Source organism: Sorex araneus, chromosome 5 (genome assembly GCF_027595985.1).
Source record: "Sorex araneus isolate mSorAra2 chromosome 5, mSorAra2.pri, whole genome shotgun sequence".
Taxonomy (NCBI): domain Eukaryota; kingdom Metazoa; phylum Chordata; class Mammalia; order Eulipotyphla; family Soricidae; genus Sorex; species Sorex araneus.
The window spans coordinates 55,306,445-55,326,373 of NC_073306.1; the positions used below are offsets into that span (position 1 = coordinate 55,306,445).

The 19,929-nt window shown below is 57.0% G+C and overlaps 1 protein-coding gene across 4 annotated transcripts in view; it reads right to left on the reverse strand.

The window, feature by feature from the left end:
* The window catches only part of PAX7 (paired box 7), a 117,854-nt gene that overhangs the window by 83,933 nt on the left and 13,992 nt on the right, over window positions 1-19,929 (reverse strand). The gene's annotated exons all lie outside the window — the stretch shown is intronic.

The following is a 19,929-nucleotide window of genomic DNA, read 5'->3' on the forward strand; positions in this document are numbered from 1 at the left end:
GTCAGCCCCGTCGGTCCGTGCTGGTTGCTCTGCCAGAAGCATGCCGCGTGGGGTCGAGAATGAGCCAGACACTCCGGGGCTGCAAGCCACATTTCTTCCCTCCTTCCTCCTCCGTCCTTCCCTTCTTTCCAGCCCTTCCCCTCCAGCTCTCTGTTTTCTAGTCCCAGCAGACACCTGGCCCGAAGCTGCCACCTCTCACGGGGCCAGGGAACCGGATGGGGGGCCACAGAGTGGAGGGGCTTTGTGGCTCCGGAAAGGTGGCTGGACACTGCTGTACCACCGAGCACTGCTTCTCAAACCATGTGCTGGGAGGTACTGTGCAGGGTACTGTGCAGGAGTACTATGTGAGGTTCCAGTGTGGGGTACTGTGCAGGATACTGTGCAGGGTACTTTGTGGGGGTACAGTGTGGGTTTCCAGTGTGAGGTACTGTGAGGTGTACTGTGCAAGGTACTGTGTGGGGTACTTGTGGGGTACTGTGCAGGGGTACTGTATGAATCACTTTGCAGAGATACTTTTGGGGTACTGTACAGGGATACTTGCGAGGTACTGTGTGGGGTCCTTTGCAGAGTACTGTGTGGGGTACTGTGTAGGGTTCTGGGGGGGTGCTGTGTGGAGTACTGTGTTGGGTTCTGTGGGGGGTACTGTGTGGGGTACTGTGTAGGGTTCTGGGGGGGTGCTGTATGGAGTACTGTGTTGGGTTCTGTGGGGGTACTGTGTGGGGTACAGTGTAGGGTTCTGGGGGGGTGCTGTGTGGGATACTGTGTTGGGTTCTGTGGGGGGTGCTGTGGGGGGTACTGTGCGGAGTACTGTGTGGGGTACTTGTCGGGTGCTGTGCTGGGTACTGTGCGGGGAATTGTATGGGGTCCTGTGGGGGTACTGTGCAGGAGCACTGGGCAGTGGAACCGGGCAGGGGTGCTTGGTGGGAGCATGGGCCAAGGCTCGGCCTCTGGGAACAGCCCTGCAGTTCTGTGGGCCCCGGGCTCCCCCTCCCGCCTCGTCCACACCTGCCCTCCCCAGCCGGTCAGCAGCTCGGGGAAGAGGCTGCCCAGTCCTGTGTCCAGCCACCACGCGGACCCTGAGGCCCGGTGCAGGTGACCCACGGCTGTACGCCCGCAGGGGCAGGACCGCAAACAAGACTGGGAGCGGGCAGCGGGCCCCACCTCCTCCCTGGACGGCTCTTTGATTTCCAAAGGGGCTGCAGTGTAAACCCCATAAAGCCCCCTGCGCCCATAAACAAACAGGCAGCTGCCGAGCCCTCCCCTCCGCGGTGCGGGCAGAGGGCAGGCCGCGCGCCATTGTCCCGGGTAATTAATTGCAGTAATAAGGAGCGGTACTAAGCTTCAAAGGCCAGGCCCAGCCACGGGAGCCGAGGCCAGCAGGGGCCCCAGCCCAGCCTCGGGCAGTGCCCGCACGGCTCCCAGCACCGGGCAGGCTGGTTCCGCCCAGGTCCGCAGAGGAGAAGACCGAGGGTCCGAGAAACCCTGCAGAGCCGAAGGCGAAGGCCCAGAGCCCGAGCCCTGTGGGACTCCCAGACCCCTGGAGCCGAGCTGGGGCCGGCCACCTCCCGCCTCTCTGCCTCCCACTCTGCCCTCGGGAAGAGGCGGGGAGCACACACACCTGGGGCAGGGCCGGGTGGGGTGGGTGGGTGTGGGGTAGATCGATTTCTGCAAAGATGTCCAGGACATGTGAGTTTGGTAGAACAGACACAAACCTAGTTCCAACCCTAACTCCCCAGCCCCCGGGCCTTGCACCTCCTTGGACACTGAGCCTGGGGCGTGGGGCGCAGTTTGCTTTCCTGTCTCCCCCAGGGACACTCGGGCGGGCTCACGGACGGCGGCTGGATGGGCTGGGGACAGGATCACTGGGCTGCTTTTGGTTTGGGGGGTGGCGACGTCCTGTGGTGCGTGGGGGCCACTTCTGGATCACTCTAGGGTGCTGGGGATCAAACCCGGGGTCTCTCTCGCGCGCTCAGGTCAGTCCGCTCTCTCCAGACCAGCGTGTCGGCCATTGAAATCCTCAGATGAAGGGGGCTGGAGGGAGGGCGCATAGGTGAAGGCACTTGCCTTGCGCACCGTCGAACCCTGCTTGATTCTGGGCATCACCAACCGTCCCCTGAGCACTGCCAGGAATAAGCCCTGAGCACTAGGGGGTGGGCCCTCCCCCCACCCAAAAAAGCCATGAAGAAGGAAAATCCCTCTGTGAGCTACAGTGTCTCACAGGTGTGAGGCCTGGGTTTAATCCCCTCCCTCCCCAGAAAAAATCCTTAATCATCCCCCCATTGTCTCATTCTGCTTGCTCCCTGGCACGTGGGATCCCGACACTCCGGCTCACAGTGCCTCTCACCCCCATCATTTATCTGCATCCTATAAACTCCTGGGGAGAACCCTGTGGGGTTTAGTTCTGGTTTACAATGAGGAAACAGAGGAGCCGAGAGAGGGGGCACCCATTCTGCTCTTTCCAACTCCTGGTCAACCCCGAGGTCCCCCCTAGTCTCCATGGCTCCCACTCTCTCCTCCTCCACCTCCTCCTCTCCACCAGCTTCCTTCTGTTTTTTCGTTCAGGATTCCTGAGCCCAGGGAGCTGGCTGGTTTATAGCCCCCTGCCCTGTTGCCTTCATTCTGCTCAGGTCAGCTCTCTGGGGCTAGTGGAGCTTTTGAACGTGCTAAATACAGGTTACGGGGGTCAGAGGTCACAGCCCTTCCTTGGAGGAAGTTCAGGGGGAATCATCCATGAAATGGCACCTCTCATTGTGGGGGAGGGGAGAGGGCCTGAATCTGAGATTCCGTCTTCCCCGTTGCCCCTCTCTCTCCACCCCCTGGCATCTGGATTTTCCGTTTTCTTAGATAGGAAGAAGGGGAAGGAGAAGGAGAAGGAGAAGGAGGAGAAGGAGAAGGAGAAGAAGGAGAAGAAAATAATAATAAGAAGGAGGAGGAGGAGGAGGAGGAGGAGGAGGATAAGGAGAGGAAAGAAGAGAAGAAAAAAAATCATCATCAGAAGAAGAAGGAGGAGGAGGAGGAGGAGAAGAAAATAAGAAGTATAAGGAGGAGGAGGAGGAGGAGAAGGAAGAGAAGGAGAAGAAAAAATAATCAGAAGAAGAAGAAAAAAAGGAAGAGAAGAAAATAATAATAATAATAAGGAGGAGGAGGAGGAGGAGGAGAAGGAGAAGGAGAAGAAGAAAAGAAGAAGAAGAAGAAGGAGATGGAGAAGGAGAAGGAGAAGAAGAAAATTAAGAAGAAGAAGAACAAGAAGAAAGGAGATCCCAGAGGGGGTTAACATGGAGATTGGGGTGACATCACTTTTATTCTCACAGGCCCTGAGGCCTGGCCCAGGCCCCGCTGCCAGGAGTGGCAGAGCAGGGCCGGGCTGGTTAGGGAGAGGCTGAGCTCCCCGTGCCAGACCAGGACTGCGGTTCCTCCTTCACCCTGGTTTCCGGAGGGGGAACACGGAGGTCCCCACCTGGGCCACCAGTCCAAGTGCAGGTGCTCAGACTCTTCCCCAAGGCTCCCTGTCACGCTCCCCACCTCCCCACCCAGCCCAGGCTTGTGAGCAGGGGAGGCAAGCCTGCTTGCCCCTGACCCCCCCAGGTGGTGCAGTGACCAACCATCCCAGAGTGCTACAACTCAGGGGTTCCCTGGCATTTAGGCATCCCACCAGGAAGGGAAGCCAGGATTTAGACCAGAGGGTCCCAAATGACTCAGTGCCTCCCGGGAATCTCCCTTATTTAAGGGACAGACAGAAAGAATTGCCCCCAAGTGTCCCCCAACCACTACCATCCTTCCACTACTCCCCACCCAGGGTGCAGTATCACCCACGTGGGAAACTGAATCAGAGCAAGGTTGATTTCCCACCCTGCTCAAGGCTTCTCTGCCCCTTTCCCCACAGGAGAACCCCAAGAAGGATGCCAAGCCTCTCCCGCCTGGCCTGAGGGAAGCGCCCTGCAGGCTCCTTCTCCAATCCATTATTCCACAGACACTCCCTCCAGGGCCCCTCAGCACCCAAGTCAAGACAGGTGTGGGGTGGGCCGGAAAGATAGCACAGTCGGTAGGGCGCAAGCCTTGCATCTGGCCGGCTGGGGTACGATCCCCAGCACCACATGCAGTCCCCTGAGCACTGCCAGGAGTGATCCATGAGCAACAGAGCCAGGAGCTAGCCCTGAGCACCATGAGTGTGGCACAAAAACAAACAAATAAACAAACAAAAAGGGGGGCCAGAGTGATAGCACAGCAGGTAGGGCGTTTGCCTTGCACACGGTCAACCCGGGTTCGATTCCCAGCATCCCATATGGTCCCCTGAGCACCACCAGGAGTAATTCCTGAGTGCAGAGCCAGGAGTAACCCCTGAGCATCGCTGGGTGTGATCCAAAAAGCGGGAAAAAACAACAACAACAAGACATGAGGTGAAGAGAGAAAGAGAGGGAAGAGAGGGAACAGACTGGTCCTAACCCTCAGCAAAGTTCTGGGGGGCCCTGCCCCTTTCACTGCTCACATGTCTCAAGAAAGCTCTAGATGTAGGAACATTTACTGTGCACTTCTCAGCATAAAACATCATTCTGGGGGCTGGAGCGATAGCACAACGGGGAGGGTATTTGCCTTGCACACGGCCGACCCGGGTTCAATTCCCAGCATTCCATATGGTCCCCCGAGCAATACCAGGAGTGATTCCTGAGTGCATGAGCCAGGGGTAACCCCTGTGCATCGCCGGGTGTGACCCAAAAAGCAACACAAATAAACAAACAAAAAACAACCCAAACACATCACTCGCTCAGAGCAAGCACTCATGAAGGAGATAGAAACAGCAAAATGAATAAAATTTTCCCTGGCCCTCAGAGAGGAGCACGAGAGCCCGGAGCATGGAACTAAGTCCACACACTGCACACAGCATTGACTGCACATGCATGTGTATGCCCATGAACACACATGCACATATGAAACACTACATACATGCGCATTCACACAGCAGCAAGGAGACACACATATACACACCCACTCCATACAAGTGCACGTGCACACGTGACCACACAGGTGTACACAGGTTCACACCCCAGCACGTGCTCCGCACCAGCCCCTGGCTGAGGCAGAGGGGACCTGGGGGGGCGCCCTCCCTCGACCTCATGGATGGATTCTCCCCACCCTAGCCCCCTCGTCACCACCCCGCACCCTCAGGGCCCCGTCCTTCTCAGAGTACACCGATGGTCTCAGGTCTGGAAACTGGGGGACGGGTGTCAAGCTTCCCTCTGGACCCCCCCTCCCGGCCTGAGAGCAGCAGGTGACACCAGGCAGGCCCCCGGGGTCCCCCTGAGAAAGGCACTTTTCCTCCTCTCGTCTGGGAAACTGCAGGGAAAGCGCACAGGAACCCTAGAGGGAAGTGCCGAGAGAGAGAGAGAGAGAGAGAGAGAGAGAGAGAGAGAGAGAGAGAGAGAGAGAGAGAAGGAGAGAGGGAAGGAGAGAGAGGGAGGGAGGGAGGGAAGGAGAGAGAGAGGGAGGGAGGGAGAGAGAGAAGAGAGAAAGGGAGAGAGGGAGTGAGGGAGGGAGAGAGAAGAGAGAGAAAGGGAGGGAGGGAGAGAGAAGAGAGAGAAAGGGAGGGAGGCAGAGAGAAGAGAGAGAAAGGGAGGGAGGGAGAGAGAAGAGAGAGAGAAAGGGAGGGAGAGAGAGAAGAGAGAGGGAAGAGATAGAGAGAAAGGGAGGGAGAGAGAGGAGAGAGAGAAGAGAGAGAGGAGAGAGAGAAAAGGAGGGAGAGAGAGGAGAGAGAGAGGAGAGAGAAAGAGAGAGAGAGAAAGGGAGGGAGAGAGAGGAGAGAGAAGAGAGAGAGGAGAGAGAGAAGAGAGGAGAGAGAGAAAAGGAGGGAGAGAGAGGAGAGAGAGGAGAGAGAAAGAGAGAGAGAGAAAGGGAGGGAGAGAGGAGAGAGAGGGGGGTGCCTGGCCAGAGGACAGATGGGAAGAGGCGGAGGCTAGAGCACCCCATTCTCTCCTCCACAAACACCCACCCTGGGGTCCCTCTGTGACAGAACCAGGGCTCATGCAACATATGGCTGGGGGCGCCGAGGGGTGGTCCCAAGGCAGGGGGAGGGGCAGGTGGGGGCAGGGGAGAGGAGGAGGAGGAGGAGGAGGAGGAAGAGGAGGAGGAGGAAGGCTGTGTTTAGGAAAAAAGAAAAACCCACACAAAACCGACAGAATTCCAGCCGATTATTCGTCCTGCCGCAGATGTACATTAATGCAGGGAGAGGGGCCGGCGCTGGCCAGAGAGAAACAGCTCACAGTTCCTTTTAACAAGCCGTTGTCTGGCTTGATCTTGTCACTCTAAAGAGGGCCATTGAGAGGTATTCATGCGTCGGCCTGGGGGGACAAAAGGACCCAGTATATAGACTGACTGCTCAGTTGCCCGTGGGCCCGGGGCCTTTGTCCAACCTTCCCTTAATAAACTTTTGGGAAGAGTTCATCAATCCGCCTCAATAGCTGATGTTCTCATTTTCAGAGAGAGAAGAAAAATAGCAGAAGGCCGGCGTGGGTTTTGTTGTTTTGTTTTTTTGTTTTATCAGGAGGCCTTCTCAATGAGAAGGGGAATGGGAAAGAGAAAGGGAGAAAGTCTGTGGACACCCCACTTTAAAGGGGAAAGAACACATCTCAACTACAGCCACAAATCCTAACCAGAGAGCCCAGACAAAACCCCTATTCATCAGGGACTGAAGTCCGGCTCCACCCAGAGGGGTGTCGGCTGCGCAGACGGGACAGGCAGGGTGCCCGAGGGGGTTCGAAGAGAAGTTCTGGAGAGAGGAAAAGTGGGGTCCAGAAGCATCAGCAACCCAGGGCCACTGCTCTGACCCCTCAGAGGCGGGTCTGGAAAATCACTGAGAACCGAGGCAGTTTTTCTTCCTCTAACAGGCTTCGCCTACTACCCTGGACCCCTCCTCCCGGCTCCAGGCCAGGGTAAGGCTTTATTCCCCAGCCCACAACCCCCTCAAACTTCACTTTAGGCTGGAGGAAGGTACCCCGCATGGTTACCTCCGCGCACCCTCCCAAAAGGAGATCTGGTCCTGGCCCCTGACTGCCCGGTGCAAGGTCAGGAGACGGGGTTGTTGACTGCTGGGGAAGACCAAGACAGAGCCCCGGTTTTCTGCACGGACCGGGCACACCACGCCATCCACCCGCTTCTCCCTGCAACCCTGTTCTGTAACATGCGTTTTATTGGGCTCATTATACTTGGGGAAACAGAAGCTTGGAGAACAGCTCCAAGGACCCAGAGCCCCAGAGCAGGAAGCTAAGATCCAAACTTACGATTTCTCGATTTCAAACGTCCAAAATCTAAATGAAGCGGCCACTTATGTGTTAATAATCTAATAATCCTAGCTGTGCGGCGGCACGGCCCAGGGGGAGCCAGGCACCGGGGTCAAGGCTTTCTGCCTCGCATTTTCCCAGCTACCCAGTGAGACGGATCCTACTATTCAAGCATCCAGGCTGCAGATGGGGTGACTGAGGCACAGGGAGGTCAGGAATGGGCCCATCCCACTGCCAGGTTCTTGCTCCAGCCTGGCGATGTTTCTGCCCTGGGTGTCTCCCCCACCACCCTACACTTCTTGCCTGAAATAAAAGGCAGATGCAAGAGGGAGGAAGTCGATGCACACATGAATCTGACTTTTGTCCCTGCCAAGCCTCCGAGGTGTGAGGTGTGTCTCCCAGGGCCTGGTCCAGCTTTGAGTGCAAGCTCTCAGACACACACACACACACACACACACACACACACACACACACACACACACACACTCCCCAAACCTCCCCAGTGGCTAGAGTTCAATGTTTTACAGGCCTAATGAGTGTTGACAAGTTTAATGAGTTTGTTTTAAAGAGGGGAGGGGGGACCTGGTCAAGTTGAGATTTCCGAGTCAAATGAATTAGTGGAGGCCGCCAGACTTTAGCTGACAAGCCTGGAAACCCGCCCTCCGCCCACTGCAGCCTTAAGCCATGGACCCCCCGCTCCCAGGGAGGGGAGCCAGGCCCCACGCCAGACCCTGGGGGCTCCGAGGGCCTCGAGTCACCCTCGGGCGCCTGGATCCCAGCCGAAGCCCCCCTCCTCATCCTGCAGCCCTTCTCTCTGCCAGCTCACCCCCGGTGGGCCCCCTTTCTGCTGAATTCTCCTCCCCCACTGGGTCCCCAATGAGAAATTTGATTCAAACCCAGTTTGGCACTTGTTTGCATATTGATTGCGTGGTAATTAAGTGGCTTCATCTGCGGAGGGGACCGCCACCTGCATTTCTAAGCTTTCCAGTCACGGGCTGGGACCAGCAGAAACCGTTGTTTGTGACCGTGGAAACTGAAGTCCACGGAGACTGATTTCTGGCTGCTGGAAGGGAGTCGTATCATCTTCATTTAAAATAGCCTTCGTTACTGGCTGCACTCATGAGATGAATGGGGAAAGAGCCTGCGAAATCTGCCAGGCTGCAGATGAAATAAGAGTCACGGGCGCGATAGTACTGCCGGAAGGGTGCTTGTCTTGCACGCGGCTGACTTGGGTTCGATCTTGGGAATCCATAACATCCACTAAGCCCTGACGGGAATGATCCCCTAGCAAAGAGTCAGGACTAAGCCCTGAGCACTGCTGGGTGTGCTCTGAATTAGGAAGGAAGGAGGGAGGGAGGGCGGGTGGGAGGGGAAAAGAAAAAAGAAAGAAGGAAGAGAAAGAAAGGAAGAAGAAAGAGAAGAGTAGAGAGGAGAGGAGAGGAGAGGAGAGGAGAGGAGAGGAGAGGAGAGGAGAGGAGAGGAGAGGAGAGGAGAGTTAAAATGAAGTCCTCAGGGCCAAAGAAGTAGTCCAGATGTTTGTTGTGTGCACGGTGGACCCTAGTTTGATCCCCAGCATAGGTGGCTATGTTCCCTGAGCACCAACAGGAGTTACCCCTGAGCACAGAGCCCAGAGTAAACCCCAAGCATCATCAGGTACAACTCAACTGTGCTCCTCCACCCACAACCAAAATATCAACCCTCACAGCCACGTCCGCAGTGCAGGAATCCCTGTAACTTCCTAGCCTTGGAGCTGCGGGTTCCTGCAAAGCCAAGACAAACCTCTTCCCTGGTCCCTGTGCCCAGGGGGCTTGCAGGGGTCCTGGTCCCAGAGCCAGAGAGGTCTGGACTCTTGCTGCCCCTCTGGGAGTCCCGAGCTCCCAGGCCAGTGACTTCACCTGGGAACTTCAGGCCCTGAATCAGTGAAACGGGCTCAGGAAGGCTTGTGAGGTGGCCAGGTTGCCTGCAGCAGCCCTGCACTCTCCTGCCAGCCCCAAAGTGCTGTCCTGGGTGGCCGGGCTGCAGCCCAGCAGGGGTGAGCAGACCCCACCCTCCCTGACATGACAGTCCCTGCCAGTTACCGGGTGTCCCGGGCTCCTCCTCACCACCAGCCCAGGTGAGCTTTTCAGGGCATCAGGCACCCTCCGCCCCTGGGAGAGGCAGGGGGTGGGTGGGCTGGGGATGGGAGGCTTGTGGTGGGGAGAGGCGTGGGTTTGCTCTCCTACGGCTGGTTCTGTGCCCAGGGGACAGAGGTGGAGGCGACACAGCACGGGGGAAGGACACCTCTCCATACCCCCCCAACACACTCTTCCCCAGGATTACTTTTCAGACTCTCTCCTGGAGGCTGCCCCTCCCCTGCGTTCACTTGCCCCCTCGTCCGTGGTCTAAGTGTTGGAGCACTGGGCAGCCTTGCCGGGAGGGGGAATCTCTCTCCTGACTGTCCTCCTGGTCCAGCTGGGTGGGGGCAGGGAGTCGCAGTCAAACACGGCCCCCTGACCCTCCTCTCCAGACAGGACAGGGGTGCGGGGCGTCCTGGCTGGCGAGTCCTTCACTTCCTCCGGCTCCCCATTGTTCGCCTACAGCCAGCTGGGCGTTAATCTTCAGGAGTCTCTGCCGTCCTCAGAAAGGGAAAGAAAGGCCCGGGCTGACGGGGTGGGGCTGCGCCCCGCGATGGCCGGCATGAGGAGGGGGACAGGCATGTGACTGCGCACACGTCCCGCGGGGGCCCACACCCTGGTGGGCGTCACAGCGTGCGTGCGGGCACTGAAAGCTTTTGTTGTCACCTCAACCTCCCCTGGGACTCGCTCGGCAGATGCCTGCACCTCTCTAAGCTCCACTTCCGGCCTGCAAACCACCGGGGGCAGAGAGAGATGAGATGCTCAGAACACAAACCAAGGCCCTGTGGCCGGACACAGCCCCTGGAGTACCCACATCCCTCAGCCAACAGGCAGGGTCCGCTCCTTGCAACCACACCTCCACACACCCACACTCACATCCACAGACACACAACTCACATAGATACAAATGTCCACACACTCATGTCCACACACATATTCATACATCCACACATTCCCGTACACACATTCCACACACACACATTCTCCTCACATATGCACACACACACACATACATACACACTTCGGGGTCTCTCCTTTTTATGTGTGCGTCACACCTGGCGGTGCTCAGGGGTCTCTCCTGGCTCTGTGGGCTCAGGGGCCACTCCTGGCAGGGCTCTGGGACTGAACCCAGGCTGGCCATTTGTAAGGCAGGCACCCTACCCACCGTGCCAGCTCTCCAGCCCCTCCATGCTATGCGGATTTATCCACCTGCACCAATAACCAGAGACAAAGCCTCCCCTTCCATCCGATCAGGACCAGCTCTCCCTCTTCTCTGATCCCCCAGTAGGGTCAATCAGCCAACCACATATGAGGGTCGGCATAGGCAGTGAAAATGTGGCCTTCCACACATTCAAAAGAACAAAAGCAACCAACGCTGGCGTGGATGTGGGGAAAAAGGGACGCTCCTTCACTGTTGGTGGAAAAGACAACTGGTCCAGCCTTTCTGGAAAACAATATGGGCAGTCCTTCAAAAACTAGAAATTGAGCTTCCATATGACCTCGCAATACCACTTCTGGGAATATATCCCGAGGATGCAAAAGAGCACAGTAGAAATGACATCTGTACCTATATGCTCATTGCAGCACTGTTCACAATAGCCAAAATATGGAAACAACCCAAGTGCCCTAGAACAGATGACTGGTTAAAGAAACTTTGGTACATCTACACAATGGAATACTATGCAGCTGTTAGGAGAGATGAAGTCATGAAATTTGCTTATAGATGGATAAACATGAAGAGTATCATTCTAAGTGAAATGAGTCAGAAAGAGAGGGACAGACATAGACGGACTGCACTCATTTGTGGAGTGTAGGGTAGCATCACATGAGGCTGACACCCAAGGACGGTAGATATGAGGGCCAGGGGGACTGCCCCATAGCTGGAAGACTGCTTCATGAGCGGATGGGAGAAGGCAGATGGAATAGAGAAGGGATCACTAAGAAGATGATGGCTGGAGGAACCAGTTGGGATGGGAGATGCGTGCCGAAAGTAGATAATGGACCAAACATGATGACCTCTCAGTGTCTGTGTTGCAAGCCATAATGCCCAAAAGTAGAGAAAGAGTATGGGGAATATTGTCTGCCTTAGAGGCAGGGGGAGGGTGGGAAATGGGGGTATACCCGGGATATTGGTGATGGGGAATGTGCATTGGTGGAGGGATGGGTGTTTGATCATTGTGAGATTGTAACCCAAACATGAAAGCTTTTAACTATCTCACGGTGATTCAATAAAGTTTTTTAAAAAATTAAAAAAAGAAAATGTGGCCTTCAAAGAGACCCCAGCCCCTCCAATCCCACACGCACCCAAGGCCAGATGAAATGTCTCCATTGGTGACCCACCAGCAAGACAACAAGTGGGCAGAGCACCCCACAAAGGAACAAATTAGATAGTCTTCCTTTCCTCTTTGGGGGAAGGGGGCAAATTTGGATCATGCCCAGCAGTGCTCAGGGCTCACTCCCTGCTCTGTGCTCAGAGATCACGCCTTACGTGGCGGAGACTAGGTTGGCTAGAGGAAGAGCCTTCCCAGCTAATCATCCCTCCGGCCTGATACGCCGTTTTGTTTTGTTTTATTTTGGGAGCCACCAAACCCAGCGATGCTCAAGGGTTGCTCCTGGCTCTGCTCACAGGAATTACTCCTGGGCAGTTGCTCGGGGGACCAGATGGGCCCCCGTGATAGAACCCCGGTGCTGTACTATCTCTCCAGCTCCCTGATAATTTTTTTCCCAAATTTTATTTTAAGCACTGTGATGCTCTTGATGAGTCTTCAAGTGTCCTGAAGACCAGTGACTTGCTTTAAAGTCAGAGAAGTCACTGGGCGGGTGTCCCAAAGCCAGCAGCCTCCCGGGGTCAGTGAGCCAGACAGGAAGTTTGCAGACCTGCGCTCCGACTCTCACCTGCAACGCGTAATTTAGAACAACGCGCTCGCTTGCTCTCTCTCTTTCTCTCTCTCACCCTCTCTCTCCCTCTTTCTCCCTCTCTCTCTCCCCCTCTCATTCTCTCTCACATACTCTCCCTCTCCATCTCTCCCTCTCTCATACTCTCGAGCTCTCCTTCTCACTCGCTTTCTTTCACTCATTCTCTCTTGCTTGTTCTCGCTCTCTCTTTCCCCTTCTCTCTCTCACTCTCTCGTGCCCTCTCCCTCTTGCTCTCTCACCCTCTCTCTCTTGCTCTCTTCCTCCCTTTCTTTCTTGTGATCCCTTTCTCTCTCTTTCTCTCTCCTGCTCTCTCTCTCTGACCTCTGCTCTCCTCTGCAAAACTGGGGTCACAGACACCCGTGAAGCAGGGCAGAGTGGGGACGGGTGTTAAGTGAGCGACAGCATCTAAAGCACCCAGGGCACGGGTCCCCGGTGAGGCACATGTGCTCGTCTGTGCTCAGAGGGCCAAGGCGTGGCCTGCTTCTGGGATACACACAGGGATCCTGGGAAAGTCATCTTCAGGGGCTCAGGGAGGCGTTCATGAGCTCAGGTCGGTAAAGCACCTTACTTAGTCCTTGGCATTCGGTCAGATCCTAATGGACAGTTCTCTGTAAGTGTTCAATAACTGGCCGCCTTTTTCCAGTTGCAGGTCAAATATCACTTCCTCCAGGCAGGCCTCTCTAACGATCTTCTAAGAGATCCTTCCTAGGCAACTTTTTTCTTTGTTTTGTATGTTTGTTTTTGTTTGGGGGGGGGGTGTGCATACCAGTGTGCTCAAGACTTTCTTTCTTTCTTTTTTTTTTTTTTCTTTTTGTGTCACACCCGGCAATGCACAGAGGTTAGTCCTGGCTCTGCACTCAGGAGTTACTCCTGGTGGTGCTCAGGGGAACATATAGGATGCTGGGAATCGAACCCGGTTGGCCACTTGCAGCACCCTACCCGCTGTGCTATCGCTCCAGCCCCTGTATGTGCTCAGGACTTACTCTTGGCTCTGTGTTCAGGGATCACTCCTGGCATATAAGGTGCTGGGGACTGAACCTGGGCCAGCCACATGCAAGGCAAGCGTCCTACCCACCGTGCTATCTCTGCGCACCCTCCACTTTCTATTACGATTTCTTCCAGCCACGCTCACTTTCTCTCCTATGTCCCAACTCGGAGATTTGTTCATTGTCTCTCTTCCCACCTGTTCTGGGTTTTGTGAAACGGAGGTCGATCACGGCCATCGGCCTCCCAGCCTGGATCAGGGCCTGCCACATAGTAGGTGCTCAGTCCATTCCTGCTGTGAGAATAATACCCCACCTTCCTGGGATACGGATGGGAGCAGGAGAGCACAGAGGTTGGAGCGAGCCCTTCTGTTCCCCCTCTCCTCTGCCCCCCTCCACCTCCAGTCCCTCTGGGGACCGTGGCTCCTTCTGATGACCCAGCCTCTCTGGGGCCGCCTGCAGTCGGCCAGGGATTCTCCGTCAGCTTCCCGCCAAGGGGCCCCGGAGCATGGACAGGTTTACCTGGGCGTTAATCCTCCGACAATCCCCCTGGCCTGACCTGGAAGCCCAGCTCTATTCTTGTCCTGGGTCTAATTAAGGGTCTGAAATGCCACTTCCCCTTTCAAACCCGGCTGCTTTTCTCCCAGGCAGGCAGGTAAAGCCCTGCCTGCTGCTTTGAACCAAAGGAGGCCGGAAGCCCGGCAGGTGCACCGGAGGGGGGGGCATCGGGAGGGGCCCTGAGAGGCAGGGGAGAGGGGGAGGGGGAGATGAAGGGGCCTCTGCGGCAGGGGAGGGGGCACCCTCCAGGACAAACACCTGCAAATCTCTTAACCCTTAATGCTTAACCTTTTGGGCACCCTGAACCCAAGGAGATCTGGCAAAAGCAAAGGATCCCTGCCAGGGAAAACACACACACACACACACACACACACACACACACACACCACCACACTGATAACAGCTGGACTATGTGGATTGAGAATTGACTGGGAATTCAGTTCATTGACATTATGATCACTCCTAAAACCTCTATAGCCCTTGGTACCTGGGATAAGCCTTTGGAAGAAATCCCAGCCTGCAGGCCCGGGAAGCACTACAGGTTAAATTGATATGTAGCCACTCTACCCACCTACCTACCTATCTTTTTTTTTTTTTTGGCTTATTGGGTCACACTGGCAATGCTCAGGACTTACTCCTGGCTCTGAACTCAGGAAATACTCGAGGTGGTGCTCAAGGGACCATATGGGATGTTGGGGATCAAACACAGACAGGCTGCATGCAAGGCAAACCCCCTACTGGCTGTGCTATCACTCAGGCCCCTCTACCCATTTATCTCTCTGTCTTTCTATCTGCGTGTCTATGAATCTATCCATCTCTCTCCAGATGGGTGGGTGTGCAGGACTAGATCCAGTTAGACTCACCTAGACAACTCTATCCCCAAACTCAACAAGAGACCTCTGAGCAAAGAAGGATTCTGCGTTTTTATTCTATATACATTGTTTTCTGATTTGAAATTTTGCAAGGGCATTATTTACTCATGTTTCAAAAGCATATAGAAAATACACACTTATATACTGAAAGCCCAGAAAAACAAAACCTGTGCTGGGGGAGTCTCATCTGAGACGCCTCTGTGGACCATGTACTCCACACAAGCTATGTTCAGATCATTTTGGCCACACCTGGTGCTCCTGGGGGGCCACTCCTGACTGTGCTGGGGTGACTCCTGGAGGTGCTTAGAGGACCATGTGTGGTGGTGCTGGGACTCGAACTGGGTTAGTCACGTGCAATGCAAGCACCTGAACTCTTGGTCCGGCCCTCCTCGGCCCCCATCCAGGTCCCTCACTTCTTTCAGCCAGGTCCCTCTAAGGCGCTGGTCCCTGTTCTGGGCTTTATCACTCATCTGCTCCTTTGGGAATCTTTCTTCCCATGGGCTGGACAAGAAAACTGAGTCTTGGAGAGGTGCCGCCACTTGCTCCAGGGAGCACGGTCGGGAGTGCTCCCGACCAGCCTCAGAGGCCCGTGCGACTGCTCCGCTCTTGTGCTATGGCCGACTTTGGGGAAGGACTGAGAGCGCAGAGCTGAGCTGTAATTGAGGATCCTCTAGGGCTGACCCCTGGCCACCTCCTGCCTCCAAGGAAAGCAGAAAATGAGTGTCCAGGAGGCCACACCCCTTGGTATGGGCAGGAGCCGAGGACAGCAGGTCAGCTCCTGGACTTGCCTGCTCTGTCCCCTAGAGCCGTGCAGAGCAGATGGAACCATCCAAGGGACAGGGGACAGTAAGAGAAGGGGACAATGTGGCAGGCCCAGTGACCTTGGAGGAATGTCACATTCGTGGCACCTAGCTTAACAGTGCCGAGACGCCCCCTGCTCGGGTTCTGCCCTCAGTTTGCCGAGTGATAAGGACCAAGTCCCCGTCCCTCTCTAGATCTCCATTTCTCCCTCAGCAAACAGAGCACTGCAGTGGATCCGAGGCTCACAATCGGGGTGCTCCTCAGGGAGACCCACCCCAAAGCTGCTCCCCTCAGATGTCCAGCAGGGAAAGGCCCCAAACATCACGTCTCCAAGGGCACTGGTGCCCCTCGGGCCTCTCCGTCTTCCCCACTCTGATTGAGTCCTCCTTCTGGGACGGTGCCAGGGTGAGTCGGCTACCCTGCCATCCCCAAATGAAGCTCAGAGAGAGGTGACCGGCACACTGGTGGTATCTTGGCTCAGCCCTGACAGAGAAGACCTCCCAGCCAGGAGAGAAAGTTCCCCAGTCTGGGCAATAGAGGAGGCGGGGGAATCATTTGTCACCAGATAAGCACTATCAGCTTATCTCTGAAGACCAATAACCACAGCCCCAGGCTGATTCCAGACCCAGAAACAAGAGCTTCTGTCCCAGGAGCCTGGAGAGGAGGGGTCCCTGCTCCTCCCTGACAGCCCCCTCCCCCACTAGGGTCACTAAGGTATCCAGCCTTGATACCTCTGAGGCATGCATGGCTCCTGCGGCTCCCCTGAGGCTCCTACTCAGAGACCCCCACAACAGAAACCCCCAAGGTTCCCGGGAACACACTTCTGAAGGCTTGTATAGGATGCGGTCTTGCAAACATCAGAGCCGTGAAGCGGTTCCTCCAAGGCTGTGGAGCACCCATTCATGCCTCCCCAGGGGCCATCCCTAGGAGGCTGCACCCACTTTCCCTCAGGACTTGATTTCCCCTGGCTGTTATAAGGACACTTTCCAAGGAGGCTGAATATTCTCCTCAGAGGCCAGTCTGTGGCATGCATGGAGTCTCAAGATCCCAGTAATTGCTTGTGGGTGCAGGGTGGGGGGTTGGGGGGGAGATATAGGCTTAAGTCAGTCTAGGGGTCATGAAGAGCAAGAGAGGGATCCAGATGGGAAAAGAAAGAGCAGCTACTGGGGCTGGAGCAATAGCACAGCGGGTAGGGCATTTGCCTTGCACGCGGCTGAACCAGGTTCGATTCCCAGCATCCCACATGGTCCCCTGAGCACTGCCAGGAGTAATTCCTGAGCACAGAGCCAGGAGTAACCCCTGTGCATCGCTGGGTGTGACCCAAAAAGCAAAAAAACAAAAAAAAATAGAAAGAGCAGCTGCAGGGCGCCTGAAGACCCCCTATTTCTTCCTCTCTGTGCTGTAAGTGTGAAAAGCACGTTGCAAGTATATATTGCATTAAACGGAAAGGGGGCAAGGAATGGAAATGCCAAACCATCCTGGTCCCTGAGTCCCCAGCCCTGTCTTCAAGATCCCGGAAGCAAGACGCAAGACCCCTTATTTTCTTGCTCTCTTGCAAGCCTGCTGGTAGACGGGGCTCCCTTCCTCCTGGGGACTCCTGCACGCTCTCTGGCCTCAGCTTTTCCTCCTGTAAGATGGCCAGAAGTCCTCTAAGGAGGCTCCCATTCCCTGGAGAGGACTCCAGGGGCCCGTGCCCCCCACAATCTCCAGTCCCTGCTTTCCTTTCCTCTGCACTGCTCGCAGGGTCTCTTGCCTTCTCACTCTGCTCAGTCCACCCCTGCCTTTGGAAATCCTTTCCCTGGTGCCCCACAGCCCTTGGCATTAGCTCCAACTCTTTATCTTGGCCTCCAGGGTATCCATGACCGGGATCTAGGGGTGTCACCCCAGCACAACCCCAGAAAGTAGCCATGGCAAGAGCCGATGAAGAATTGAGATGCCTTGAGAGCACTTCCGAGTGATCTCCACCAGGAACGAGGCCCGGATGGAGCCAGTCTGGTAGTGGTGTCACAAACCTTCCCTGGCCCCCTTTACACGGTCCCCTTCGGTCACTGAACCCACTGCTGCCCAACCCCCCAAGCTGCCCTGTGCCTCCCTGGGAGGGGCTAGAACCCACCAGGAAAGTCCCCCTGTGCACCCCCAGTGTCTGGCAGCCCACCAAGGTCCTGTTGGCTTCTGCTTTCTTCCCGTGGCCTTCAGGGCACAGGTATCTCCCCACAGCCCTGCTCACCCTTTCCCAGGGGAAGGGCCAGGTTCCTGGGTGCAGGCTCAGCATCCATCCCCACTCCATGCCCGGCCCACTTACAGACTCACAGCGTCTCTGCTTTGGGGGTCCCTAATACTGACTTCCCTCAGTCCAGGGAAGTGGCCTCTGGAAAGAATAGGAGAGCACTGGCCCAGGAGTCCTGCCTCTGCCTGGTGCTTTCTGTGAGCAGAGCCTGCCTGTCTGGGCTTGTCCTTCACGGGCCCATTCTACAGAGGGAGCTGCAGAGGCTCCCAAGACACTTTATTCAAAGGTACCCAGATCTTTCAGGGTGGGGGACCCCCTATGCGGGCGCGCGGCAGCGCGCGCGTGCGCACACACACACACACACACAGGCACGCATGCACGCACACGCACACGGACGATCCTTTAGAACCTCCCCAGGCAGAGCTTTTGGGAAGCGCCTTTGCCCGCCGCTGCCCTGGCCTTCTGGAGCGCACGCAGCACCCGCCCCGCGGGTTGGCGAGGCCGGGAGGGGACTGTCCAGCGTCACAACCGCGGCTCTTGGGGCAGCGATGCCCAGCGGCTGGCTGGCTCGACCCTTCTCCTTCCCGGCCACACCGTGTGTCCCCGGGGACAGGCCGAGCGCGCGCGTCGGGACCCGCAGCCGGCGGGCGCGCGGGCGGGGGCGCGGGGCGCGGGGCGCGCGGGCGGGGGGCGCGGGCCGGCGGGCGCGGCGGGCCCTGCAGCCGGCCCGGCTCCCCGGCGTCCAGCGCGGGGGTTTTGTTGTGGGGTTTTGTGCGCGCTGTTTTGTTCCGAGCCCGCCCCTCCCCCCGGGCTCCCAGCGTGCCTGCTCTTGACTTCATCCACTAAGTCAATAGCCGGGCGCGGGCGGCCGCCCCCCGCCCCGCGCCGCCCCCCGGTTTTCTTCTCGGGATAATGGGGGCTCTTTGTGGCCTAATCAGCCTCCTGAGGGGCCCGGGGGCCGGGAGCGCTTCCCCCGCGGCCGTCGCGGAAAATGAAAGCGGGATTAGGCCGGGGCCTCGGCCCACACCATGGTAAAGCGCCACCAGGCATTCGCCCCTTCAAAGCCCCTTTCGGGGGTTTGGTTACTTTATTTCTAAAGTTGTTTGTATTTCTAAAGTGGCCATTGAGGCGCGAGCGGCGACTGCGCCCCCAGGCCAGCGGGAGGGGGCGGCCGGCGAGGGGAGCGGCTCGCGGGGCCCAGCGCGCCCGCCCGGGCCCGCTGACCACTTTCCCCGCGCGCGCGCGCGCGCGGTCCTCGGCCTGAGGCGAGGTGGGTCCGACCCTCGCTCATCGGACCCGGGGACAGGGAGGCTCCGGCCCCAGAAGCCCGGGAGCCGCGTCCAGCCCAGAGCTCCCAGCCAGGCGGGCAGAAGGAAGCCTGTTTGTCTGGTGTGGGGGCAGCGATCCCACGCGGTGCCCAGCTCGGAGGAACCCCTAGATAAATCTCTGGTCTGTTCCGAGCATGCAGAAGTCTCAAGCCAACACAATTAGATTCCTGGGGTGGGGTGAGGGGGAATCACTACTGCCATTTATTAAAGAAAGTTCCTGAGACCCCCCTTCCTTCGGGTTCACTCCAAGTGTCCCCCCCCCTCCCCAATACATCTCAGAGGGGCAGGCACAATAATTCAGGCTCTTCCTCACTCCTCTGGCACTGCTGGGCAGGTCTGGGTGGGGGTCTCTCCTACCTGCTTCCTCTCTCAGACACACACCACACACACACACACACACACACACACACACACACACATTTTTGGCATTTGGTACCCACCCCCCTAGCCGGCTCGGGGCTCTCTGACCCTCAGAAGGGTGAGCCCCCAACTGAGAAATGCCAGCAGGGAGGAGAACAGCTGGGCCCGGAGCTGGGGAAGGGCTGTGATGGAGAGGACGCTGGAGGTGGCAGGCAGCGCGTGGAGGGCGGGGGGGGGGGGGAGTTTCGGCCACAGGCAAGGCAGGTAGAGGGGCTTCAGCAGCCAGCCCAGGAGCTGCCCGAGAGTTCTAGCAAGTATCTTAGGACCATCTTCCTGACCGCTGCCCACCCCGAGTGGCCGCTTTACAAGCTAACACCAATCTGCGACCGCATCCGACGTCTCGGACAAGTTTCTAAGAGACGCCGAAGAGCTTGGCCCCAGATCCACAAGCTCCACGCGAGAGCATCCGCAGCACCCAGGCACACCCCGTACACCCGCA